This window comes from Triticum aestivum, chromosome 4A (genome assembly GCF_018294505.1).
Source record: "Triticum aestivum cultivar Chinese Spring chromosome 4A, IWGSC CS RefSeq v2.1, whole genome shotgun sequence".
NCBI classification, from domain to species: Eukaryota; Viridiplantae; Streptophyta; class Magnoliopsida; order Poales; family Poaceae; genus Triticum; species Triticum aestivum.
In genome coordinates, this window is record NC_057803.1 from 749,128,904 (window position 1) to 749,156,482 (window position 27,579).

General features: G+C 50.1%; 2 pseudogenes; one reads left to right on the forward strand and one right to left on the reverse strand.

The window, feature by feature from the left end:
- Window positions 1-578: 578 nt before the first annotated feature.
- LOC123084592 (MDIS1-interacting receptor like kinase 2-like) lies at window positions 579-2,711 on the forward strand (annotated as a pseudogene).
- A 5,202-nt stretch (window positions 2,712-7,913) lies between these two features.
- LOC123088615 (disease resistance protein RGA4-like) lies at window positions 7,914-20,335 on the reverse strand (annotated as a pseudogene).
- Window positions 20,336-27,579: the final 7,244 nt, after the last annotated feature.

Sequence of the window (27,579 nt, forward strand, 5' to 3'; positions counted from 1 at the left end):
GACGAGTGCGTTGGTATTGACCAGAGGAGTGGGAGTGAGAATGATGGGTGGGCCCTACACCAGCCTAATGTTTGAATCAAACATTGTGAGTTGTTTCATGCCACATCATCATATATGGAGGGACCCAGCTATCAGTATTTCCGTCAAACAGCTCTAATCAACCGATCAACGTTTTTTGCAAACTATCATCACAAAGATGGTGGGTTTTTGAAAAAAAAAATACCTGAATGGTAGTGGTTTTCGGAATTAGGGTCCCCAATTGTGGTTGTTTTTTGCAATTTACACCCATGTAAGCCCTCCCTTTTTTTCTTTCAAAAATTGGTTCAAAGCTTGGGAGGGGGGGCATTAGCCCCCTCATATTAGGACATTGCTCTGCCTCTGCATCGCCTTCACCATGGCCACTGCGGCATTCTCCTCGGTGACATCGCCGCCAAGCATGGCCTTCACCATGGCCACTGTGGGATCCTCCTCAGTTTATATACAACCCACAAATAACTAAAGCAGCCCATATTAGAACTGTTGTCACGTACCGCCATGTCCACGCTGAAGATCAGGCTCTGAGCGCGTGCGCCGGAGCGATGTCGTCCAAGCCAGTGCCGGCATCGCGATCCTACCGCCGAGCCCAAGCTCGGGGTCAGGCTCCTCGCCGGACGAAGTGGCGAGGACGCGTAGGTGCGAACTGCTGATCGTAGTTGGCGCTCCGAGGCCCGCTGAGCCCTTAATCTGGACAACAGCAACCCAACACAGCCCACCAAAAAACACTTGCAACAGCTCCTTGCTCTACTACCACTAACACTACCATTTGTCTCCTACTGGACAGGCAACTACAACATTTGTCTGCTACTGGCAACAACTTGGTTGGACCCTTACCATCAAGCTTGCTAAGTTGTAAGAGCCTAGTAAGGGTTCGACTTGAATGAAATAACCTTGGAGGAGATATCACCGGGATGGGAGCTTATTCAAATCTTTATAGTGAAGTCAGTTCAAATAAATTGTTCGATAGATAATCTCATCTTTGGGGTGAGTGCTACAAACTTACTGTGCTAATGCGTCAAACAACAATATAACTGGAGTAATACCATCAAGTATAGGGTAATTAACTCATCTGGGGATACTTGATGTTTCATCAAACAAGCTTGAAGGACAGATTCCGAGAGAAATCAGCAATGCAATGATGTTGTTTAACCTGAGCCTTTTCTAGTAACTTGCTCCAGGGAAATATGCCACAAGAAAATGGATCACTAAACAACTTGGAGTATCTAAATTTGTCATCAAACAACCTAACTGGGAAAATACCAAGATCAATTGAGCACTGCCTAAAGATTCACTTTCTAAAGTTGAGCCACAATCACCTAAATGGTACAATTCATATCGAACTTGGGATGTTAGTAAACCAACAAGATATGTTGGATCTAAGTGACAATTCAATTGTTGGGTCTATTCCAAGTTTGTTAGGCGGTCTTCGTATGCTTGAAGCCTTGAATCTTTCTCACAATGCACTCAACGACAACATTCCTCCATCATTTTGAAGCATGACCAGTCTCCTATCCATGGATGTGTCACATACTAGGTTTTTCGAAGGATCAGTGCCACATACTAGGTTTTTCGAATAAGCTCCAATCAAATGGTTCAGGAATAATAAGAAATTGTGTGGTGTTGTGAAAGTTTTGCCCCCTTGTGACCTTCCTCGAAGTAGTAAACAAGGGAAAACATCTGATGCTAGTTTACTAGTTATTATACCAGTTGTTATATCTTTTGTGTTTGTCATTACACTAGTAACATGGCATTGCAAAAGGAAGAAAATAAAGATAGAAACATCAAATGAAGTACAACAGACCATGATGTTCGCAATCTGGAACTTTGATGGGAAAGATGTGTACAAGAAAATTGTTGATGCCACAAACAATTTCAGCAATGATTTTTGCATTGGATCTGGAGGGGAATGGATCTGTCTATAGGGCTTAGTTACCAACAGGTGAATTATTGGCAGAAGAGACAAGCAATTTAACCGTGAAATACACCACATCCAAGCTGCCACACCACTCCACCATGGCCTGCAACCGCGTTCTCCACCATTGGGCAGTTGAGAAATACCCTTCCGTTCCGTGTACATCCCCAACACATGGAGCTCATACAATACAAACGCATGGGGCGACAAGGGATGCAGTCAGTTGTTTCTTCAACAATTGGTGTGTTTGATTTCAATTGCATGCACGTGTTGTTCTCGGGATAAATGAAAGATTGTCAAAGATGCAGCTGCATTGGCTATGTTAGGTCTCGCCACTTCCATTGTTACAGAGTTTACTTCACTCGCTGCCGCTGGCACACCAACATGCTTTACGGGATGGTCTTCCAGACCAGGTTGCTGATTCTCTTCGATCATACAGTACATTTGTTGTTGCCAACCTCTTCTTATTAACAGAATACTGAAAAAAAGCAGCTGAAGCTAACTACACGCAAATATTCAGACTTCAGAAAAACAGAGGAAAGCAGATCAAGTTCAGCTTATGTCGCCGGAGCTGGTCTTTTTGGAGCTGGATGTCAGCCAAGTTCTTCAAACGATCATTTCAAACAACCTGTATGTGAGTAAAATTACATGTCCTTTTCGACTGACCCGTTGTTTCCTCATTTTGTATCAGGTGGACGAGGGAATTAACTCTGAAATAGTCCAGTTGGTGCTCCAAGGGAAAAAAGGTAGCATCCGCCATTGACCCGATGAGAGGGGCAGGCAGCGTCTCCGCCCGCCATTAACATGTTGCTCAGGAGCTTCCGTTGCATAGCAGAGAAGAGTTGTTCGTCTCTTGAGTACCAAGCAGCAAAGCAAATAATGCGAGGAGAATGGGGAAACTTGTTTTTTAGTATTAGTGTTTTCATCTGTAATAAGATGGCCGCATGTTTCATTCTGATGCAGTGGCCACTTTATCGTCTTTAGGAGACAAGTCCCCATAACCATAGCGGTACATCCAGCACCTAAGAATCCACCATCGTCTCAGGAGCTTCCAGGAGGCGACTCGGAAGGGTCCCCATCCCTAGCCACCCCCGTTCCCGAATCCACCTTCCCTCACCCCGCCGCCGTCGGAGGACGCTGCCGGGATGCGCCCGGGGGCCGACGGCGGTGATGGGGGTCCTCCTCTCTCCCATGTCTCATGGGTGGTGCGGAGGCACGGCAGATCTGGCGGCGGCGGCGGCGGCTTTTGTTGTGGCGGCGCGTCATCCGGCTTCGAATCGGCGGCGGAGTAGGGGGCCTAGTGGGCGGCTTGGCAGCAACCTTCGGTCAGATCTGATTTGGCCGGTGAAGCCGGCGGCGGTGGTCATCTTTTTCGTCAGAGGTGGTCGGCCTGAGGCTGGGTGTTCAGATCTCCAGATCCGTCATCTAGTACCGGCTGCGAGTCGGGGAGACATACTTGGCGGTGAAAACCGAGCCAACGGCGAGCGATGGTGGCGTTCTGTGTCATTGCCTTGCTAAAGCCATCGTCGTGTGATTACTGTCGACACACTCGTACTGCTCTGGGGAAAACCCTAGGATTTGGCCTTCTAGATCGGACGATGGCGGCACTACGGTGTCGTTTCTCACTTAGGAGCATCGTTTGTCGAGTAGCGCTGGAAGTCAGAGGCAGGAGGTGGAGCGGCTTCGTCTTGCACGGAGCTTTGGTGGAGATGTCAAGTCATGCCTGACCGACAGGTGCTACGCTTTGTCATGCCTGATCGGCAGGTGCTACAAACGCCAGATCTTTCAGAGACTTCAAGCTGTGTCGGCTGGTGGTACTTGGCGGCATGATGCTGAGGTGTACCGGTGGCGACCGCGACGTGCTCGGCTGTTCGCGCGTAGGGAGGTGATGCCGTTGGACGTTGTGGTGGCGTCGATGACAGTTAGACCGGCCAAGGTTGATGCGCCAGTACAACTCTGAAGATAGAGTGGTGGCAGCTGGCAGCGGTGGCCTCTGAGAGCGTGTCGGACCGGTTTGCGCCCCAGACTCGGCAAGTGGCTTGGTTAGGGCCTCAGGTCTTAGATGTTAGACTTGGCTGCGAGGTCTGTGGTATTAGACTCGGACTATCAGTATCCCTTCATTAATTGGATAGGAGTATCGACAGATATAGCCTAGACGATAGCTTCAGACTTAATGTAGTATTTTTTGTAAGGTCTTTTTAAATAATTAATAAAGTGGGTGCATGCATCGCCCTAGCCTCGGGGTCTTCCTCTTTTTCAAAAAAAAAAGGCAGGATCGTTCCGATCTCGCTGATTTGATCGCTCATTCTTTGGAAAAGAAAATAACTGAACGTTTGAACCATTCTGGCTGGTGTGCATTTGGTGGAGTAGATTCGGCGCCGTATCACACAGTTTGGTGTGCATTATCCTTGTTAAAAAGAAAGAGAGATACATAGCAGCCGCCATTAGCGTGTGGAGGCCGGCAGCATCTCTGTCCGCCTGTCCCGTGGTTGGAAGGAGGACGATTGTCTGTCAGGCCCGAGTGGAGTCCACCTGACGCCTGAAACGGCTATGAAGCTACAACCAAATATTCAGAGCTCATAAAACAAAGCAAAAGCAAAGGAAGAGACTTGCAAATATTCCGAGTTCAGAAAGCAAAGCAAAGCAGAGGAGGCAGAGCTACATGCAAGCATAATTGCAGTGTGTATCAGGTCTGATTGTCCATCTTTGTCCACTGCCTTCTGCCTTCATCTATAGAGATACTAACCTCCCATGATTTGCAGCGCTCTCATGCTTCAGGGGTTGTGGGGTCGCCGGGGCCCACATGTAAGAGGTTGTTTATTGCTTAGTTTAATTTCTCTTTCTCTCCTTAGTATTTTACATATTTTAATTCATGAGAGCTTATTAAAATTTATGAACATTATAAACATTTTTATATGTTTTTTTACATTTTTAGCTTCATTAATATTTATTACATTCACGGATATTTTTTAAAATTCACGATCATTTTTTAAGTTTGTGAACATTTTTTAAATTTGAGAATTTAGTTAATTTGCAAACATTTTTTGAAATCCATGAATATATTTTAAATTCGTGAACATTTCATAAAAATCTTGGTTTTGTAAATTGACAATTTTTTAAAAATCATTGAAAATAATTTAATTAAACTAATAAATAAAAAAGGTAGGCGATTTTCTGAGCTAGCAGAAAAAAAAAGCTAACCGAGTGAGAGGAGTAGCGACTCAAGCTGAGCAAGCGAGAGCTCGTGGGCCGACCCATGTGAGTGGTATAGCATCAATTCCATGACTTTAGCGTGGAATAGGAGCTCTCAAGAAGCTCAAACGACCATGAACCGAGTCCACACCCCCCCCCCCGGCCCCCGCATCGCTCCGCTTGGGGCGACTCGGGAGGCGACGAAACCCTAGCCGCCAGCCCTCCCTCCCCTCCTCCTTCCCCCCTCGCTGCCGCCTGAGGAGGCCTCCGGTGATCTCCGCGTGGCCACCAAGGACGGCGGCGGCGAGGATCTGGCTGCTCCCGCGTGGAGGGCTTCGGGCGCCGAGGCGGCGGCCTCGGGTGGTGAGGCGGCGCCGTCTTCTACAGCGAGCGGCGTCGCAGGTGTTGCCCCTGTGTCTCCTCGGCCGCGTGGGCGGCGAGGGACGGCGGGAGCTGTCGCCGGGCGTAGCGGGTGGTCGTCCTCTTGGCTCGCATCCGGATCTGAAGGTGGACTCCCTCCCCCCCGCAGCGTTGCTGCACACCGGATCTGGTCGTCGGAGGCCTCAGGTCATGGGCGTCGGTGATGGTGGACTGCCAGGAGTCGCGAACTTGGACCGGGAGAAATCCTTGGCTGGTTCTCTGGCCACGGCGGCGGCGACACCGGCCGGTGCCGTTCCCCTCCACGGAGGCGTCGTCGAGGTTCGGTTCCTCTCCCTTCCGCCTCTTTCCCGGGAGAAATCCCTTGTCTTGCTTAGACTGGACGGCAACGGCGCGGCGTGCGTCGCCTCCTTCTTGAAGGTGCTGTCTTGGGCAAGGTGGGAGCGTGCAGTGGGGCATCATGGTGGCTGCGTCTTCGGCGAGGGAGATGGAACATGGTGCTTTGTTTCTGAATTAGTGCAGCTCGACATTCCTTGATTTGTTCAGTTGCAGGTCAGCTTCTGCTTGTCTGGCGTCATTGCCTTGGGCAGGGAGGGGATAGGGGTCCTCACTAGCAACTGCTCGACGCAATGACACGAACATGGCTGATTTCTCCGGGCCTGAGCTAATTCCAATTGTGGTGCTCCATCTCTTTTTGTTGTTTGTTTGTTCAGTGACAGCTCCTTTGTGCAGTTTTTCCTCTTCGTGCTTGTATCAGTGAGCCTCAGTGTGGATATCCTTGGTTTCCTTCGTGCAGTGACAGGTCGGGCTGAGTATCTCCCTTGGTGGCCGGAATCATGTCCGTTCTTTGCTCTAGGGTGAGCAATTCCATCTTCCGGCGGTCCGGCGCCTTTCGAGCCAAGACGAGGGGCAGGGGTCCCCTCCGGATTTGGAGAACAGCGACATGTTTTCGGTGTCCACCTTCCTGGGTTGATGAGGGCGCGGTCCTTTGTCGTTGGACATGTTCCTCTCTGTTCGCTCTTCTGGGTCGAGTTCACTTGGAGGACTCCGTCGACTACAAGCTAGAGCTTATTTAGGATTTTTGTGTAGGGCTTGTAGTCTTTGGTGCTTGTAAGCTGCTGGGCAACACTCTGTATCGGCTGTAGCTTTTCCTTTCTGTTCCGTGTTGGTTGTATTGATGGCCTTGTGTAATCCCTGGCCGGTTGATGGCTTCGTTAATTCAAAGCCGGGCTTCTCTGGAGCCTTCGTTCCAAAAAAAGCTCAAACGACCATCACCGGCTGGCACCGAGACCGGAACATGTAAAAACACCATTCTCCACATTCTATTTCCAACAAAAACCTGACATGATATGTAAATGATAAAACGCCTTCAAAAAATAATTCAAACACAAGTCAACATAAATAAAAACCAAATAAAACAACTGGCCGCAACAATCTATTAAATATAATAGAATTAATCTCATAAATGAAGAATGGCGCAGCAAAGCGCGCGTTAGCCTCTAGTCCTTGTTGACAATTGCAGGCTGGAGCATGGCGTCCATCGTCAAGGGGTCTTCGCCAGGTAAGCTTCACAACTCAACTACGTACATATATATAGACCATGAGTGTGCACTTAACCAGGCTTTTGAGAAAGAGCACGGAAGGCACAAGCGCTCCTCAGGTTCTACAGCACTGCACAACCTAGAGTCTGTTCTGTCCTGGTACCTTCCCAGCCCCTTGTGGTAACATTAACCTCAGCTAAGACACGTAGAAATAAACCTTCAGTTTCAAAGTTTCCTTGGCAACACCCAAGGTTTATTTATTTGAAGGAACAAAACAATAGAGCAGGATATCGTCCACAGCAACGATAGCATTAGGTGGTGACAAACAAGAGAGAGAGAGAGAGAGAGAGAGAGAAACAAGTCTGGTCAAGCAGATCCTCCTGCCGCCACCCGGAATACATAGATGCAATTGCTACTGTTTTATTATTTATTTAGCCGAACATGTAGGAATTTCCTTCCATGGTGTAAATTGCTGCCATTTAAGTCCAGGAAGCATGTAGGTTGCTCCAGGCGCTAAGGGTCGATTCTGTGCGAGAGCAGATCGGCCGAGCGGTCGCACATATGGAGACGGCTGCAGGCATCAAGCGCCCGGCAGTGTTGGCGTTAATCTAGGACACGGAAACGGACTTGCGGCACGCTCCCAAGGTTAGTTTCCTTATTTCAATGCATGCAAACTTGCAGTTGTACTGGTCGATTTTTTATTTTTTTTGCATGGAGTTGTACTGGTCGATTAGCGGCGCTATATCGTGCTATTTTTTTCATTGATGTATATACTGATAATAATACCAAGTAAATCAAAATTCCAGAATTTATAGTTAATAAGTAGCACATTGTAGTCCTAAATTTTTGAGAAATAATAGAAGCCAATTAAGTTGACAGGGACCGAAATAACCAAATACATATCCAACAACAAACGGAGTAAACTTATTTATTACAGAAGGAGGTCACCATATTTCTTGAAAAGAAAATCGTTTGCTTGGTTTAACAGGTCATTAACTTCGATCTGGTAGAAATAGATAAATAATAGTGGTGACACAACATAAAATTACGAACGGCGAGGAAGCCAACAAATCGACATGAAAGCAAAGAGGACTAAATTATTCGACGCACTTGATCATGTTGACGAATGTCCATCAACCAATAAGGAGCATAAGAGAATGCTTTTGCATTAGCAAGTCGCAGCCTGTACTGCCTGCGCAATAGAAAAAAGTGTCAATACCGGGATGTGAACTCTGCCACTGTGGAGAGGCGAGTAGGATGCTCAATGCAAGGCAAGTAGGACACAATTCATTACCTGGATGTTGATGTGCTGTCTAGACAAACAAGATCTTGGGACATCTCGGGTGTTTCCTTGCTGCTTCTTTCCATTTCTGTTTTGTGTCACCACCCACTTCACGATGAAGAGCAATCTCCTCAAGTTGTTTAAAGTACTGGATCGCTGATGTGCCGGAAAAGCCATCTAGATCTTTACATAGCAGCCGGAGTGACTTGAGGCAAGACAGAGCTCCATCTTGGATTTCCAGCTCAGTCATCACGTCCACCGTGATGCTTAGGTGTTGCAGGATTCTGAATTCACCTTGTCCGATGATGTGCTTCTCCAGTTGAGTTGCAGTCAGCTTCAGCTGTGTCAGGCTGCGCATTTCGCTCAGGGCAGCAATAATATCACTACTCAGCTGATGAGGGAATGAAAGGCACAGTTTATTAAAACCAACCAGCATGGTAACAAAGGGAGGGAGGCTGAATATATTGCCCCCTTGTAGCTTGAGTGACCTAAGATAGAACTTGTCATTTTCCAATGAGAAATTCAGCAAGTCTTGAGACCCTTCACCACTGAGAATGAGTGAGAGTGCAACTGAAGTTGTAGAATTGGTGCCTCTCTCGATGAACCCCTTGATGGCCTTTGAGAGAGTACTTGTGCTGCTGGCATCGGCGTAAGACTCATACCATATTTTCACCTTTGTCAAATGCTTCATATAATCCATGAGCTGTGCAAATCCTTGGCTCTTGTTGCTGTCCACAACAAATCATGCTACTGTTTCAAGTTCACTGTTGTCTGACAACCAAGACTGTAGCTTTCTCATTCTCTGGGTTCCTACATCTTGTTTGAGCTTGAACTTCCCAAATAGATGAAGAAAACATGGCAACTCTATGACTTGTGTTGGCAGAATTTCTATCTTTGTCCTTCTAACATCCAGTGTCTCCAAGAACCGAAGCATCTTGATATTTTTTGGTAGCGCCGTAACAGCGGCTCCGAGGCTTAGGTACCTCAGCAGCAACAGGTTGCTGCATACCAACTTGAGATGGCTATCCAACAACTGATGATCATAATTTTCAAGATCCAAAACTCGCATCAGTTCATACTTGGAAAAGTCTAGGATTGATGGGTGCGTCTCGCCGGAGACCGTCAATGACCGGACAAGAGATAGATCATTCACTTCTCTGGGCGTTGCATGATGCAGACACAGCCGGCGGATTTTGCTGGGTAGGGGTGGAGCAGACGGCTGATTACACAAGGTAAGAAAGTTGTCAGACATGGACTTGCGGATGACAAACTCCAGCATCATGCCATGGGTATGGCATGTCTTGAGCTCTGTACTGTTACCACTGGCATCAATAGGTTGGATGATACTCCTGTCAACTAGCTTATCAAAACAGCTGGAAGCGGCGTCGAGGGCATTGCTTGTAATGTTTCCTGGTGAAAACCCCTCGGCTAACCATTTCCGTATCAAGGTTGATCTTTTGATTGGGCGCCCACTTGGGTAGGTACTCAAATATAGCAAGAATGTCCTGGCAACCTGGCTATCAAGGCTGATGTAGCTCTGCACAAGCACACTCCTCATTCTTGAAAATAGCTCATCACTCTCCAAATGTGTACCCAGGTCGGCGCATAACTTTGCCCATTTCATGGGTGTCAGATTACCTGCGCTTTGCAAGAACCTGGCAGTGGTAACAAGAGCAAGGGGGAGACCATCACATTTCTTGAGCGCTTCAGAGCCGAGCTCCTCCACATCTGGTGGTATATCGTCATTTTGGAAAATTTCCTTGAAGAACAATAGTCTTGAATGTTGATTGGCAAGAGTTGCCATTGTGTACACATGATCATGAACAGCTGAGCTGCTGCACGTATTTGCTACGCGCTGAATAGTCGTCGTCACCAGAAATCTGCCTCTTAACCCCTCAAAGGCCACTTTTATATCGTGCTAATATCTTGCTTTCAGCAAGCCATCAATTGCAATGAAGAACCTATGTACCAAATTAAACATGACAAGCTAATTAGACAAGGAATACAATGATAGACGAAGCTAGCAGAGCAAGAGGGGATAGGGAGCTGAACGAATGAATAAAAAAAATAAGGCATGACAAAACTGAATGGGAAAATGTTTCAGCAAAGACAATTAAAGTAAGATGAGCATGGATCACTACTAGGTTCGCCAACTCGGCATTGGGTTCGCCAAGTTTTGTTCTGGGTAAATGGGACTCGGGTGGACGTGCGTTGCCAATCATGTACATTGCCAACTACTTATCATTGGGAACTGGGCATTAGCCAGTCTAAATAGATCTAAAAATGGCCGTTAGGCGACAGGGAGGCGATCCGGGGCGATCTCCGCGCCCGACGGCGGAGCCACCGCCCGATGCCGGCGATCGCCGCCGGGTGGGCGGTCGCTTCTGGGCCCTCGCCGGATCTGACGATGATGATGCGGACGAGGATGGAGCGGAGCCGCCGGGGGAGTCACCGCCGTCTCCTACGCCGTCGGACCTAATCTGTGAATTCTTTCTTTCAGGTTACTCGGAAGAGGAAGTAGCGACCACGGTGGACAAGGTGGTTCCCAGAGACGATCTGGCTCGTGAGGGGCTGCACGATGGAGAGAAGATCGAGATTGTTCGCCGGATCGTGCATAGAAGGACGGCGCCGTCGGCGCTTCGTCCATGGAAGGGACCTTTACCCAAGGTATGTTTGCCGAAGCTCACTGTGTTTGATCTGATCCGACCGGATGCGTGGGTTACGGTTAAGAGGAAGAAAGGACGGAGGTTGTTGTCCCGGAATGTGCGTCCGCCGGCGCCGGCCATGGAGGCCACGGCGACCGAGATTCGATCGACGAGGGCGACCGCGCTCGCTCAGCTGCTTGGTGCGGCCGGGCTGGATCGGGAGCCTTCGGGCCTCGTTGCCAATGGGCCGGACAATAATGGGTATGAGGCCCATTATGTCTATCAAGGCCGGTCCGTTGAGTGTTTTCTGCCATGCACGTCCGATCCTTCGATCGTCCCAGCGCAGTCGGTACGTGCCGCTAGGGTTCATCGCCAGGGGAGTCGTGGTTTCCCGCAGTGTGGATCGGGCAGGGCGAGCAGGATCCCGCCGCTGCTAATGGCTGGACGTGGAGCGGGACCCCCTCCTGCTGCGAGTACCGCGGGGGGGGGGGGGGGGGGGGGGCTGGAAGGGCTCGACCGCCGCCGCCCCATGCGTCGGGACGGGGCGCACCGCCGGCCGGACAGCAGCCGCCGGCACTTGCGCCGGGTGCTGCAGGTCGTGGAGGCGCTCTCCAGCCGCGGCAGCAGCTGGGCGCTCCGGGAGTTCGGGCTCCTGAGGCGCAGCCAACGACGGCTGGCCGGGCAGCGCATAGACCCCCGGTGCCATCTCATGCTGCTGGGGTCGGCCGGGGAGGCCCTCGCCCTCCGCCGCCGGCGGCGCCGGCTCCTGGGTCGATGACGACTGGTATGGTTAATACTGGCCGTGGAGCTCCTCGCCCTGCACCGCCGGTGGTGCCGGCTCGTAACGCGTCGGCGGCGGGGATGGCTGCTCTGAGGGCCGAGACGCCGGGGGCCACGGTGGCTGCCGGTGTCGCTGCTGATACGGTGGCGGCAACTACCGGGGGTCAGCGTGCACCCCCGCCACACCTTGCGGTTCGTCAGGCGCAGAATCGTTCGGGGCAGAATCAGGTTCAGAGTAATCAGAGTAATACCAGTGGGAGACCGACTGATGCACCTCGAGGCAAGTGGGGTGATGACGGGTTTGATGCGTATGGAGTAGGCCAGCATCGGGGCTCATCTTCAGCGGGAGGAGGTCGGGGTTATGCTTGGCAGAGTGACGGGTCTGCAGAGAGACCGTTCCTGGGGCCGGCTGGAGGCTTCGTTGAGGGGGCCTCAGGACCTGATAACAGGCACAGAGGAGGTTATCGCGGATACCGTGGTCGTGGTGGAGGCCGCGGAAGGTTCCGCCGGCCGCCTCCCCCTAGACATGTTGACTCTGACGGGGCGGCGATGGAGACTGATCAGACACCACAGGAGCTACCTCCCCAGGCGATGGAGGTGGTGAATGCACTTGCGGTTGCTGAGGTTCCTGGGATTGCGAAGGAGGCTGAGGTGGTTCAAGTGGCTGATTCTGAGAGGGCATCCAAGTACGCTCGGAAGAAAGAGAGAATGCTTTGTTACCGGTGCGGAGAGAAGGGGCACTTCATCGCGGAGTGTGTGGCCCAGCTGTGCGAATCCTGTGGTAAGCCTGCGCATGCTTCAGGGGATTGTCCTTTGCTGAGGGACCATATTCCAGCTCTTACTGTATATGGTGTGTACTGTGCGGAGCTGATGTTCTTCGAGTCAGCGGCTGCGAGGGAGATCCCAGCTGATACACAGAGCCTTACTTCTGGTTTGGTCAAGGTGACACAGGGAGATGTCTCCCAGGCTCAGATTGTGCAGAGACTTCAGGAGTTGGCTCCGGGTGATTTTCAGTGGGACCTCGTACCCGTTGAGGATAGAGTATTCAGAGTGAAGTTTCCTTCGATTGAGGACTTGCAGCGTTTGTTGAGCTTTGGGATGTGTAAGGTGCCAGGCACCAAAGGTATTTTGGAGTTCCACGAGTGGAAGAAAGTTGAGCCTAAGGGGAAGCCTCTTACTCAGGTGTGGCTGCGTTTCTCGGGGGCACCGTCTGAGGCTCTTTCTGATGTGCGTGTGGTGGCTAGTTTGGGGATTATGGTTGGTAAGACGGAGAAAGTGGATATGGCGTTCACTAGAGCTCAGGGGGTGGCTCGACTGCGAGTTAGCATTCTGGATATTGAGTATGTCCCGGACGTCATCAACTGGACCTATAGAGGCGAGGTGTTTCCACTTGATATTGAGTTTGAGGATGCAGAGTTGTTTGCTGAGGTTGCTGCTGGCACTGACGTGGATATGCACGATGGGGGTGATGATACAGGTGCTCCCAGGGAGCAGGCGGATGAGGCAGCACAGGAGCCCAATGGATCGGGGCCTGCTGCTCAGGAGCCGGAGAACGGAGCCGGGATGGAGCAGTCCCCGGCTTCGTCTTTGCCTCATAACTCACTGCGGTTTGGATCTTTTCTGCCGTCGTCGGCGCCTCCTCGTCTGTGGAGTGATCGGGTTGACTCTGACGATGCGTTCGAGCATTCGCTACCGGTCTTGGACTTTGGGCGGTCACCCCGGCAGTCGGCCAGCTTCAGTGCCCGTGTTGTTCAAGAGGTGGAGCCTCAGGAGTCGCCAGGGCGATCTAGGTCTTCGGTTTCCTCGCGGAGGGGAGGGGCGTCTGGGCAGGTGGCCACGACTCCCTCTCATTCTTCTGTTTCACAGCAGGCGGCGCAGGTACCTGTGTCCAGCCGGGGCGACATATCTTTGGGGCAGGAGGCCCTGGAGGTCCGTCTCGCGGGAGCCTCGTTGGTGGTGGGGTCGCCGGAGGTGCTAGGCAGGCGTCAGGGGCAGGTGGCCCCTGACCCTCTAGTACCGACGGCGGTCCTGCAGGTGGAGCGCACGGCTGCCACGGCGTCGGCTGGGGGGGTCGGACTAGGGCAGGAGGCCCTGGTGCCAACTCCGTCAGGCATCTCCACATCTCCTACGCGGTCCCCCTCTCCCAGACCTACTCCGGGAGCCGCTACTCGGGAGGAGGTGATCGCGTTCGGAGGGATCCGAGACCCTGCTTCCGAGGGGAGGCGGACGAGCTCTCGTCTCCAGGACCTTCCGGAGGTTGATGATTTGCAGCAGAGGTGCGCTATGCGGGCGGCCAAGCTGCGTGATGTGGAGAGCACAACAGGTATGTCAGTTAATGTTTCAAATTCTATTCTGCATTTCTCTAAGGATGAGATTATTAATAATGCAAACCAAGTGGGGGTGTCTCTTGGGAATAATAATTTGGAAATTGAAAACTCGGTTAATGATCTTTTAGATTTGGAAGCGGAACGGGCCTTGGAGTCTATTAGAAACCTAGCGGCTGTAAAACCTTTGAATGATGCGGAGATTGAGGCCTTGGGTGTTAGGGTGCTTGATAAATTCTGCGCGGATCTTGTTCCTCCGTCTGCGGAGCCTGATGAGGATGAACTCCAGGTAGATGATGCAGCTCATGTTCAACCAGAGCACGGTTATGAGGACCGGGCTACAGGTGATAACATTCCTAAACGTAAGTGGAAGCGGAAGGTGTACCCTGCATCCGCGGTACGCAGGAGTGCTAGAATTCGTAAGGCCAAAAAATTCCATGATGACCTATGAAAGGAATATTCTGGAATAGCAGAGGTCTTAAGGACTTGGCTAAACGTAGGTTTCTAGCGGAGGCATCTTTAGAGCACCGTTTAGATTTCATTGCTCTCTCTGAAACTGGTAGGGATAATTTTGCACCTCAGTTTCTTAACACGTTGTCGGGAGGGGTGGAATTCGATTGGCATTGTCTTCCTCCAAGAGGGAGGTCTGGGGGCATCTTGCTGGGTGTGAGATGTGATTCCCTTGAAGTCCGGAGTGTTGTTATGGGTGACTTTGCAGTGAAATTCAGAGTCAGGTCCAAAATAGATGGGTTTAACTGGGTGTTGGTGGCGGTCTACGGGGCTGCACAACCTGAGCTTAAACCTGAATTTTTGGCTGACCTGGTTCGAATTTGTGGGTCCGAACAACTCCCTATCCTGGTTGGGGGGGACTTCAACATTATTAGGAGGCGGGATGAAAAGAATAACGATAATTTTGATGGGCGATGGTCCTTTATGTTTAATACCATCATTGAGAGTTTGGATTTGAGAGAAATCGAACTCTCTGGTAGACAATTTACCTGGGCTAACTCTTTACCAAACCCGACATATGAGAAGTTGGATCGGGTTCTTGCAAGTGCCGAATGGGAGCAGAAGTTCCCTCTGGTCACGGTGCAGGCTCTAACGCGAGGAATTTCGGACCACACACCGCTATTTGTTGACTCAGGGGAGCCAAGGCATGTGGGAAACAAGAATACTTTCTCCTTTGAAACGACATGGTTTGAAAGAGAAGGTTTCTTGGATATTGTTGCCAGAGAGTGGGCTAGAGAGTCTAGGGGTAGATCGCCTGTCGAGAGATGGCAGAATAAGATTAGGCATTTGAGGTGCTTTCTTCGAGGTTGGGCTAAACATCTAAGTGGAGTTTATAAGGTTGAGAAAGACAGACTCCTGGAGATTATTCAATACCTAGATGTTAAAGCTGAATCAGCGGTTCTTCAATCTGCGGATATGTGCTGTAAGATTGATGCGGAAAAGAGGTTGAAGGAACTTCTCCGCGAAGAAGAGCTGAAGTGGGCGCTCAGAGCAAAGGTTCGCAAAGTAATCCAAGGGGATGCGAACACTCAATTCTTTCATCTGATTGCGAATGGCAAACACAGAAAGAAAAAAATATTTCAGCTCGAGCAAGATGAAGGCACAATTGTTGGTCACGATAATCTTAAGCTATACATCACCGAATACTACAAGCAGTTATTTGGACCGCCGGAGGATAGCGCTGTGTCCCTCGATGAGTCCAGGACTGAGGATGTGCCTCAATTAACTGCTGCTGATAATGACATGCTAGTTGCGCCGTTTACGGAAAAGGAGGTTTTCGATGCCATCTCTCAGATGGAGAACAATAAGGCTCCCGGGCCGGATGGGTTCCCGGCGGAGTTTTACAAAAGATGTTGGCATATCATCAAAGGGGATCTGCTACCCATGTTCCACGACCTTTTTGCTGGACGGCTTCAACTTTTTCATTTGAACTTTGGAACGATAACGTTGCTTCCAAAGAAGACCGACGCTCTCAGGATTGAGCAGTTCCGTCCTATCTGCCTCTTGAATGTCAGTTTCAAAATTTTTACCAAGGTTGGGACTAATAGGCTCACACAGATTGCGCATTCTGTGGTGCAGCAATCCCAAACAGCTTTCATGCCAGACAGAAACATCCTTGAAGGGGTGGTGGTGTTGCATGAAACGCTCCAGGAAATTCACTCTAAGAAACTTGATGGAGTCATCTTTAAAGTAGATTTTGAGAAAGCGTATGACAAAGTTAAATGGCCTTTTCTGCAACAAGCTTTGCGTATGAAAGGTTTCCACGAGGGCTGGAGGAGCCAGATTGAAACTTTTACGCAAAAGGGTAGTGTTGGCATAAAAGTGAATGACGATGTCGGTCATTACTTCCAGACACATAAGGGCCTGCGGCAGGGAGATCCGATGTCCCCTATTCTGTTCAACATAGTAGCCGATATGTTGGCGGTGTTGTTAGGGAGAGCCAAGGAAGTTGGCCAAATAGGGGGCTTGGTGCCACACTTAGTGGATGGGGGTATATCCATCCTGCAATACGCTGATGACACTATCATCTTCATGGAGCATGACTTGGTAAAAGCTAGAAATCTGAAGCTGCTGCTTTGTTTGTTTGAGCAGCTAAGTGGGCTCAAAATTAACTTCCACAAAAGTGAGTTGTTCTGCTTTGGGAGAGCCAAAGAGGAACAAGAGGATTACAAGCAGTTGTTCGGATGTGGTTTGGGTGAGCTGCCTTTTACCTACTTAGGAATTCCTATTCATCACCGCAAGCTCACGAATAATGAATGGAAGTGTATTGAGGATCGTTTCGAGAAGAAGCTAAGTTGTTGGAAGGGCAAGCTCATGTCGTATGGAGGCCGTTTAATTCTTATTAATTCGGTGCTCACGAGCATGCCCATGTTCCTTTTGTCCTTCTTTGAAGTCCCAGTTGGAGTTAGGAAACGACTGGACTTCTATCGATCGAGGTTCTTTTGGCAGGGGGATGAGCCTAAGAGAAAATATCGGTTAGCGAAGTGGGATATCATTTGTAGACCGAAAGACCAAGGGGGTATGGGGATTGAGAATCTCGAAGTCAAGAACCGGTGCCTTCTTAGTAAGTGGTTGTGGAAGTTATCCTCAGGAACTGACGCCATGTGGGCTCAAATCCTGCGTAACAAGTATCTCCAAACCAAAACTTTGGCTCAGGTGTCGGTTAGACCAACTGATTCACCCTTTTGGAAAGGGCTTATGAAAGTGAAGCTTTCATTTTTTCAGAGGTCAAAGCATTTAGTTGGTAATGGTGCAAGCACGAGATTCTGGGAGGATACTTGGCTTGGAGAGGCTCCCCTAGCAATCCAGTATCCGTCTCTGTATCGTATAGTTCGAAGGCGCGATGCTTTGGTTGCATCGGTCTTCGCCTCGATACCCCTGGATATCCAGTTTAGAAGATCGTTAGTGGGCAATCGTTGGGAAGAGTGGCTGCATCTAGTTAGGAGACTGATGCAGGTACAACTATCTCAACAACCTGATAAATTACGCTGGAATCTCACTAGGTCGGGGGGATTCACGGTTAAATCAATGTATGTTGATGTTATTAATTCCAGCTCGATTCCTACTTCAAAGCATGTGTGGGACGTCAGAGTTCCTTTAAAGATCAAGGTGTTTATGTGGTTTCTACATAAACAGGTGATCTTAACAAAGGATAATCTTATTAAGCGTAATTGGACAGGACCTACTAGGTGTAGTTTCTGTGATCAGGGTGAAACCATTAAACATCTTTTCTTTGACTGCCCACTAGCTAGAATTCTTTGGACGACTATTCAAGTCGCTTTCAATATTACCCCACCAAGGTCGGTTAACATGTTGTTTGGGACATGGCTAACTAGGGTAGAGCCCGGGTTAGCAAAACATATTCGCTTGGGGGTTTGCGCTTTTTTGTGGGCGCTTTGGAATTGCAGAAATGACTTCGTCTTTAACAGATCAACAAATATCCATGTTTTGCAGGTTATCTTCCGTGCAACGGCTCTTATCCGTTCCTGGTCGCTACTCACTCCGACGGAGGCCAGGGAGCTTTTGGTTACTGCTGCTATCCGATGGGAGATGGTAGCTCGGGATATATTCAGCCGGTTTGGATGGCGGTCGTGTAACAGGATAGGCAATTAGTTTACCTGTCTATTTTGGAGCCAAACGGCTGTGATGTATAAGTGCTTTGGCTAGCTTGTGTATCTAGCCTTCGGGCTCTGTGTGAGCCTTTTCTTACTTTTCTTGTTGACAACCTTGAGACTTCGAGACTTTGTGGACTATTTTATGCTTAATAAGATGGCCGTATGCATCATGCTGATGCAGAGGCCGGGGAAGCCCCCCTTTTCGAAAAAAAAAACTTATCATTGGGAACTCGGCAAAAGCTTCAATATCCATTGCTGAGTTTCTGCAAACGAGAACTCGGCAAATAAAAAATAAGATGGAATGGGTCGTTAACGGCGGCGACATGTGGCAAGACTATTATTTCAGTGTGGAACCCGGCATTACTTCGACGAGCAGGCTGTCAAAGCGTGGCACAATATTTTTCCTTGTTCCCGTTTGCCAAAACTCGGCAAAGCTTGGCCCACTATGAAAGACCACAGACATTTAATCTGTTCGCTGAGTATTCCAATCTGTCGCGCATCGCACTCGACAAAGGTGGACAACACCACTACTAGAAAATCGGTGTACGCCGAGTAAAAGGCAACACGTGGGAGTTCTTGTGCCACGTAAGCCGAGAACCGACACTCGGCAACTACGAAAGTGTTTGCTGAGTTCTATGCCGGCTCTCGGCAAAGACATGACGGTGCCATCCTCACTCTCCGGACGTGAAGTCACTTTATTTTGCCGAGGGTACCATTTTAGTTCTTGGCAACAAGTTTGCCGAGCCCCCGATAGACGGTTCTCAGCAGAGTGTTGTTTGCCTGAGTACATTTTGCCGAAAACTATACTCGGCAAAGGAATTACTGAGTTTTTTATTTTGGCCCTTCATCGAGAGTCTGTGACACTCGGTACGGGTGATTCCAGTAGTGCATATGACAGCTGGAACTGGCTTTTGCCTAGTGGGGAGCTAGCCATTAAATCTTGGTGAATTTTTTATTTTAAATATTTGCGATAAAAGTAGAAACAACAGTTACCGCGGAGGAGTTTAACATAGTAAAAAAAACGTAATATATTCAAACCAAAGTGTAATATGTTTTTCCTGAGATGTTTATATTTCCTATAATATATTTTACTATAAGTGGTATTAAGTAAAATTGTGAAGCAAGTTGAACGAAATAATAATTGAACATGGGAGCAAAAAATTAAAGAGAGGAAGTAACAGTAAGTGCAGTCGAAAAAAGGCTAGCACACAAATGTGAAAATACAAACCAAATTAGACATGACAGATTTATTAGACAAGAATGTATTGAAGGAGTTTGGTACATCGATATCGATCAGTAGATAAATTACCTTTTGGCCCCAATGCAATCTTTGATGCTTTGCTGAAGCTTGGTGAGACGGCCGTCGGTGGGATGGCCAAGTTGCCTGAGTATATCCCTGAGAATATTGGAGGCTGTTCCTCGCAGTTTCGCTGGAGGAACCCAAGCCCGTGCTTCGTATTCACTTTTGCTCTCAATTGCCTTGTACACATGATTGGCGAGGAGAGTCTTGCCCATACCATGGAACCCAACAATGGTGATAACCTTGAACTGCTGCTTCAGCTGGATCAGATGCAGAAGCTCGTCGCGGGGATCGTCCATACCCATGGGAACAGGGCAGGATGGTGCTGAATGGTTGTCATCTTCGTCGCCTTCGGTCGCAGGTTCCGTCTCCGTCTGCTCAGACGACAGCGGCCGCCCTGGCGAAGAGGTGGTGTTGCTACAGTATGCTCCTCTCAGCTTGGACGCATCCTCTGATATCTTCTTGAGCTCCTGGATAGCCATGGCAAACTCGTTACGGGCCTTCACCGTCTTCACCCGGTGGAGAGCCCGACGGAGCCACCCGGCCCCTGTCTTGGCCCTCCTCACGCGGTGCATGAAGCGGTCGATGCAGTCTTCAATGGCGTGCGCCACCTCACGTACCATCCTGATCCACTCCTTATGCACCTCTTCACCCCTTCCATAGCTACTGTTTTGCTCATCCTGGATGACGGCAGAAATCATGTCAAACTCGTCTTTGATGTACTTGATGTCATGCTCCAGGTTCTTCCGAAACTCGTGATTTTCATGTAAGAAATCCAAGAGCTTCGGCACCATCCACACCACGAAAGAGGTGGCCGCTGCCGTTGCGCCACAGCCTCCATCTCTCTCTCTCCCTCTCTCTCTCTTTTTTTACAAGGTCACATCATGGAGTTTGCATCGGCCGGCGACGACAAAAACGAGGAGCCATGACGGCATGAGGTTGAGCTAAAGCTAGCCCGGTCAGGCTCCGAATAGGAGGGTACGATTTTACTATACTGGTTAAAAAATGGAACCCACGCATCACGTGCACTATCCTGCCACGGGCATTGCGTACTAGGCTCAGGATAGTCTATGTACGATTTTACTCCCTTCGTTCTAAATAAAAGTCATCTTGATATTTCAATACGAACTACGTACAGATGTTTATCAACATATTTTAAAGCGTAAATTCAATTATTCTACTCCATATATAATTCACATCGGAATGTCTAAAAGACATATATTTACGAACTAAGGGAGTACTATTTTTCGGTCGACTTGCATTCAATTAATGCATTACGCTTTTTAAATTGTACTTTTTACTATACTGCTAGCGTGTCCCACCTAGCCTGCCAATTACTGCCCTGTCCTGGTTTATTGCGCACCTTTATGTTTTGTGTTAAATTTTGATCATAAATTTTACTAACAAAATTACTACACATTTACATCCAACTATTGTACTTGCGGGTTATAAGCTCGGCTATAAATGAGGTGGCAACATCATATAGCCAGCAGCTAGCTCTCGGGTGAGGGCGCGCGTGTTCCTCCGCTGTCGTTTCTTCATAGTGCGGGCACGGATGGCATCTCCTCCGTGGTCGCCCGCGCCGTCGCATCAGCCGACTCTGCCACCGCCATTTCCGCCGTGATACGGGCCTCGGCGGCCCTTATCCTCTCCTTCCCATGGCGGGGCACCCATTCCAACTGGGACTCATAGTCTGTCCACCCGGTGATGGGGAAGGAGAGGTGTTCTGGCTACTTGGACCGCAAGGATCCAGCACCAGAGGACCCGAGTGCCCGGTGAGCAGACGCTATGGCGTCGTGGCGGACGGATCCGTCCGTCGGTCAGGCGCTCTCCTCCTAGGACCGGTGGAGTGCAATGCGGACTGTCATTGCCTCCTCCAACCCACACGGGATGACACCTCAGTCGACAGATCCGAACTGGTCCGAATCCGATCCGCTGCCTGCCATGGCGGAGAAGGCCGGAAACCGCCGGAAGTGAGCTTGGGTAGTGGAGGGGAGTGAAGTGAAGTGGCTAGGGTTTGCTCCGGCGAGCGGATGGGGACGAATATATGTGGGGTCGGGTGGGCTAGCATGGGCCAGGTCAGACGTGGCGCGTGGGCGTGCCCGGGCATCCCATATCCGACCTATATTTGGGCTGGATATGAGGGGTGTCGGTCAACACAGGCGTCTGAGGCCCGCTTGAGGCGTCAGTCTGGGTCGAAAGAACGTGACCGGCCAGTGACGGGGCGGCCCGCTCGGGTGTATAATGTGGGTTTGAGGCGCCCGGCCGTAGATGCTCTTATCTCACATGTAAAAAGAAGAGGGAAGATGAACCATGTTAAAATTTGCCACTTTGGAAACGACTCACGTTCATTGAAGAAAATGAAAGCAAGGAACCTCAAACCTCCCAAGAGTCTATCCATACCAAAAGGTGGGAAGACCATATTAACAAGGCTCTCTACAAGACAAATACTGACCATGGTGTTTGGCATCGGGAGAATTATTATCTCCGAAACCACGATCTTGCTTGCCAGAGAATGAAAGCCAAACAGGACAAATAAATCCAAGCCAAAGTGGATGCGACGGTGAAACGTATGGTAACGGTGGGATCACAATTCTCCTCCCCTCCTCCCCTCCCCTCCTCCCGCGACGCTCCCGCGAGCGTCCGGGAGGAAACCCTAGCGCCGCCGCCTCTCCTCCCCTTCTCCTCTCCCCCCCTCGCCGCTGCCGAGGGGCGCGAGTGGGCGAAGCCCGGTCGTGCCGGCGGCGGCGGGGTCCCCCTCCTCTCCTCGCGCGGGGATCTCGGCGCGGGCCGGATCTCGCGTGCCGGGACGCGGCGCTGGTTGTCGGGCGCGGCGGCGCAGCGGCGCTCCGGCGGGGGCCGACGACGGTGGTGTGGCGGCTGCGTGATGGGCGGCAAGGCGCATGGTGGTGCAGGCCGGCGGGCGGGTTTAGGAGGCGGTTGCTTCTCGGCAGCTCCGGCGAGCCTCCCCTGGCGCTGCGGGTCGCGTGCGATCGGGTCGCGGGCGGCCCCTCTCGCCGCGGCTCTCTGGTGGAGGGGCGGCGCGGCAGCGGTGGTGGTGGGCGCCCCCGTCTAGTCGGGCCCTTGCGGCTGGACGGCGGAGCTCGGCGCGGGAAGACCTCCGTGATGGCCTCCCATGGCTGCGGCGGCGGCAGATCTGCCATCTCATCCGTCTTCCTCGACATCGGGTGGCGATGGCTGCTCTCCGGCGGGTCCGGACCTTCAGCTTCGGGGGCGAAACAGGTGGTTTCGGGGGGGAGGCTGGTTGGGGGATGAGCGTCTGGCCATTGGCCGTTCCCCCACCTCCCCCTTCCCCCGGGCAGCGTCATGTCGCGGTTCGTCTCGAGGCAGCGCCCGCCGGCGACTCCAGGAGGCGGTTGGGGGCGTGGATCTGGTCAAAGTCGTGTCCTTTGGAAGTTCTCGCGGTGGTCTGGTGGCAGGGCGGCGGCCCTGGCGGTGGGAGACGCGGCGGTCGTGGACGGACTGCGCGGCTCGGATGCGGGCGGGCATCTTTGGCCGCTCGGGTGGCATAGCTGCGGGTGGCTGTCGGACCGGGGAGGCGACGGAAGAGTTGAAGCACCGGAGTACATCACTTGCCCAGTACGCGCTCTGGCCGACGATGATGGCGTCCGCGGACGTCATGTTCCTCCCTGTAGGCTTCGTCGTGGTGCTCCTTCTCCTTCCTTCTAGCTCCGGGTGAAAGCTTGATCTTCGGATCGGACGGTGGCGACATTCCGTGGTCGTACCCCTTCTTGGAGGCATCGTCTTGGAGCCCTCGGTCCGGCGTGGTCCGTCACACTTCTTCCCGGTTCATCGGGCATCCTGTGGGTGCGTGGTAGTCGTTGAGGGTGTGTGTCGGTGCCCGGCATCCTTGTATCTCGTCTTGGGTGTGTGTGGTGTGCGTTTATATCGATGGCTTGGTTGTGGATGTTGGTTGCTTTATAATCTAAAGCAGGGGGAAACCCTTTTTCGGAAACGTATGGTAACACAACTATATAAGCAAAATCAACGTCAACTCTTGCATCCTGGTACACAGCCGGTGGCCTTAAATTTGAAGCAAAGAGTAGCAGCCCCTCTATCTCCGGCACCTGCCCTAGGTCACCAACCTCAACCAACAACGATTTCACGGTAATCATCAACGGCTAAACAAATCATCTTGGTTTGGTTGTTCAACCACCAACATCAACAAAACATACGCTCCTATATATGTTACACAAGTAGTCACTCCATGCCATCTACAGGCCCAAGTGCTTGGCTCGATGATGATGGTTGCAAGGGTCGAGTCCACCCAGTAAAGCCGGGGACAAAGATGTACAAAATGGACTTACCACCCCACTTGGTGAGGGTGGAACAGTGGAGGTGACTAAGGTGGTCGACAACTTCCGGGAATTGGTTTTCCCTGAACCTGAAGGGGCAGAGGGAACGAGACTATGGGGGGTGTATCCTCACATGACCGAAGTGCGACTTAAACTGAGATCTCCAATCGCGCAAAACCGTTGCCGACGAAGATTATATCTTAGAGGCACACAAGTTACATGGAAATCTATGACAGATCTAGTAGATACAAATTTTTAGGGGCATCAACATTGCTATTTACATTTAGCTAAGATAGACAGAGAAATAACAAATATCCTATCCTAGCTTTCTCTGGAGTTTCTTCTCTCAGTCCGATCAACTGGATACAAAGCAGGTGTAGTAAAACCGGCTGATCCTAAACTCACACCTCACTAGCTATCTAGCTAGCAGCTATATGCACGCACACTACGTTCTCCTCTCATCCAGCATGTACTCAACAGCCACACGACCAAGCGAAACTAGCATGCATGCAGCCAACTAACTGTAACAAACTCTATGCAACACCACGTTACTAACACAGCCACATCAGCACTTGCACGTTAGGCCACATCTGCACGGCCGGAGTGCACGGGGCTAGTTCCTGGTTTGCTTACACTTGCCTCATCCTAACAACGCATGCATGTTTTTTTAGAAAAGGAGGAAGACCCATCCACTTATTAATTATTCACAAAAGACCTTACAAAGTAATACAGCAGTAAGACTGGAGCCACCGTGTAGACAACATTTGTCGCTACTCCTATTCAGTTGATGAAGGGATGCTGATAGTCTGTGCCTAATATCAAACAGACATCGCAGCCAAACCTAACATCTAAGACCTGAGGCCCCATCCAAGCCACCTGCTAGGTATGGGGCACACAGCGGTCCGGCGCACACTCAGATGCCGCCGCCGCCACCTGCCACCAATCCATCTTCAGAGCTTTACAGATGTATCTACCTTGCCCGGTCTACCTGCCGTCGTCGCCACCATGACGCCAGACAGCGTCACCCTCCTGCGCGAGTCCATCATCGCACATCAGACGCCTAATCTCCAAGGCGCCATGCCATCGAGATCCGTCGCCATCAATGTGTATGATGAAGCACCGCTGCACCGAAGATGTCATCCACTGGTCCCTCGAGCCCGTCTACACATCCAAGAATGACGCCCCCAAGGGGGAAACGACACAAGCACGCTGCCGTCTTCTGATCTATCGATCTAGGGTTTCCCCGGAGGTAGCAGATAGTGGTCTAGACTTCTCCATGGCGATGCCTTCAAGAAGGGAATGACACCGTAGAGCGTCGCCATCGCTGGCCTTGGAATCTAGCCAAGAGCAGGTTTTCACCCAGATCTGTTCAAAGAACTCCATCCAACTTCTTCTGCATAGATCACCGCCTTCTCTACCGGAGACTAGGCCAAAAGGATCCAGCCGCCACCGCCTGAACGTCTGCGGCACCACCACGGTGCCAAAGCAGCCATTTTTGCCAGGACCACCATTCCAGCCTGCGTCCGCATACCAGACCCATCGGCTCGCCAAAGCCCATCTAGGCACGGCGAGATCCGAGTTTCCGGCCGCTCCCATAGGGGCGCCTCCCCCGCGGGAAGGCCACGCCGCCGTTTTCACTGCCTCCATGTCCGCCGTCGGGATCCCGTGGCACCGCACCTCAGAGTCACCGAAGTCCATGTCGTGGACGCCATGGGGGACGCTACCACACGCGAGGGAATAAGACACCGTTGCCGCCGTCATAGCCCACAGCCCGGGCTTCACCGGCGTGAACTCGGGCGGCGGCGGGAGGGAGAGATCGGGGCGAGGTGTCGAGGGCGGGCGTCGCGGTTCCCCTCGTGTCGCCTAGGGTTGGCCACGCAGGGGTCGCAACAAAGCCCATGTAGCTTGTCCTATGACATGCATGTATATACTCAGAACTAATGGCTGCCAATCCGCTCGCTGCAACGCACACTCTATATCTCTTTGTGCTGCAATCTCTGCCGGTCCGCCTGCTCTGCCACGACTTAGTACATGCAACTAGCTAGAATTTCGTCGACTACTACGACTAACGTCATGCAAACACAAATAAACACGACTTATTCAACAATGTCTAAGTAAGAGCTCCACATACTTAATCACCATATAGTCTTCTATAATTGCTAGTACTAAAAGCATACTTTTAGAACAAATGGCATCCATCGAACACATAGAAAGATAGGGGCTTAATGTTTCGTCTCCACAATAATAAATTAGGATCAATTATATTTGACTGGATATATGTGCCTAGATCTTTACCCATCACATGATGCTTACCAACTAGAGTAGAATTGAGGTTGAAATGAGAATGCATACTATTGACTCTTGCATAAAGTAAATACTGAAAAGTAAAGGATAGACACTTCGCAGAGGGAAGTAGAGATTTGCAAAGGTGCCAGAGCTCAAAGCTTAAATTGAGAGAGAAAAATATGTTGGGTGACATGCTTTTCCTGTCAACGAAAATGACCGACTAATTCCCAATACTTTCCATACTAGATACAACATAGGCGGTTCCCAAACATAAAATAAAGTTTATTCCTTTTTCCACCATTCCTTCACAATCTACGGCTAGCCGTATCCACGGGTGCCGTCCATACTAACACTTTCGAAGGAATTTATTATTTGACAACATAAAGTAATTTTTTTTCATTTCAGGACTGACAATCCCTATTATCGTCACACTCTTGTGCAATGACAAGTGAATAAAAACTCATCTTGAGAATAACACATCTATCATGAAAAATATTGGCCACCCCCTGCTGCTTCATGAGCGGTACGAGCACACAAAAAAGAAATTCATTTTGAAAATTAGAGATGGCACACAAAAAGTATTCAATCCGATGAAATCTCAAATTCATTTTGAAAATTAGAGATGGCACACAAAAAGTATTCAATCTGATGAAATCTCAAAGGGGAAACTCAATTCATCACAACAAAATAGAGAGGGAGAAATAACATATGATCCAACTATATTAACAAAGCCCATGATACATCAAGATCGTGATATCTCGAGAACACAAGAGAGAGAGATTAAACACATAGCTACTGGTACCCTCAGCCCCGAGGGTGGACAACTCCCTCCTCATCATGGTGATTGTAGGGATGATTTCCCCCTCTGGCAGGGTGTCGGAACAGGGTCCAGATTGGTTTTTCGTGTCTATAGAGGCTTGCGGCGGCGGACAAATCCTAATCTTGATCTATGCCAATTCAACAAACACCTTCGGAAATCCCAGTTATGTTGTGACGTTTGATAGCACACAAGGTATTTCTCCGGTATCCGGGAGCTGCATAATCTCATAGTCGGAGGAATATGTATTTGACATGAAGAAAGCAATAGCAATAAACTGAACGGTCAATATGCTAAGCTAACGGATGGGTCTTGTCCATCACATCATTCTCCTAATGATGTGATCCCATTATCAAATGACAACACATGTCCATGGTTAGGAAACCTTAACCATCTTTGATCAACAAGCTAGTCTAGTGGAGGCTTACTAGGGACACGGTATTTGTTTATGTATTCACACATGTATTTAAGTTTCTGATCAATACAATTCTAGCGTCAATAATAAACCTTTAGCATGAAATAAGTACATATAAAATAACAACTTTATTATTGCCTCTAGGTCATATTTCCTCCAGTCTCCCACTTGCACTAGAGTCAATAATATAGTTCGCATGGCCATGTGATTAACACCCATAGTTCACATCGC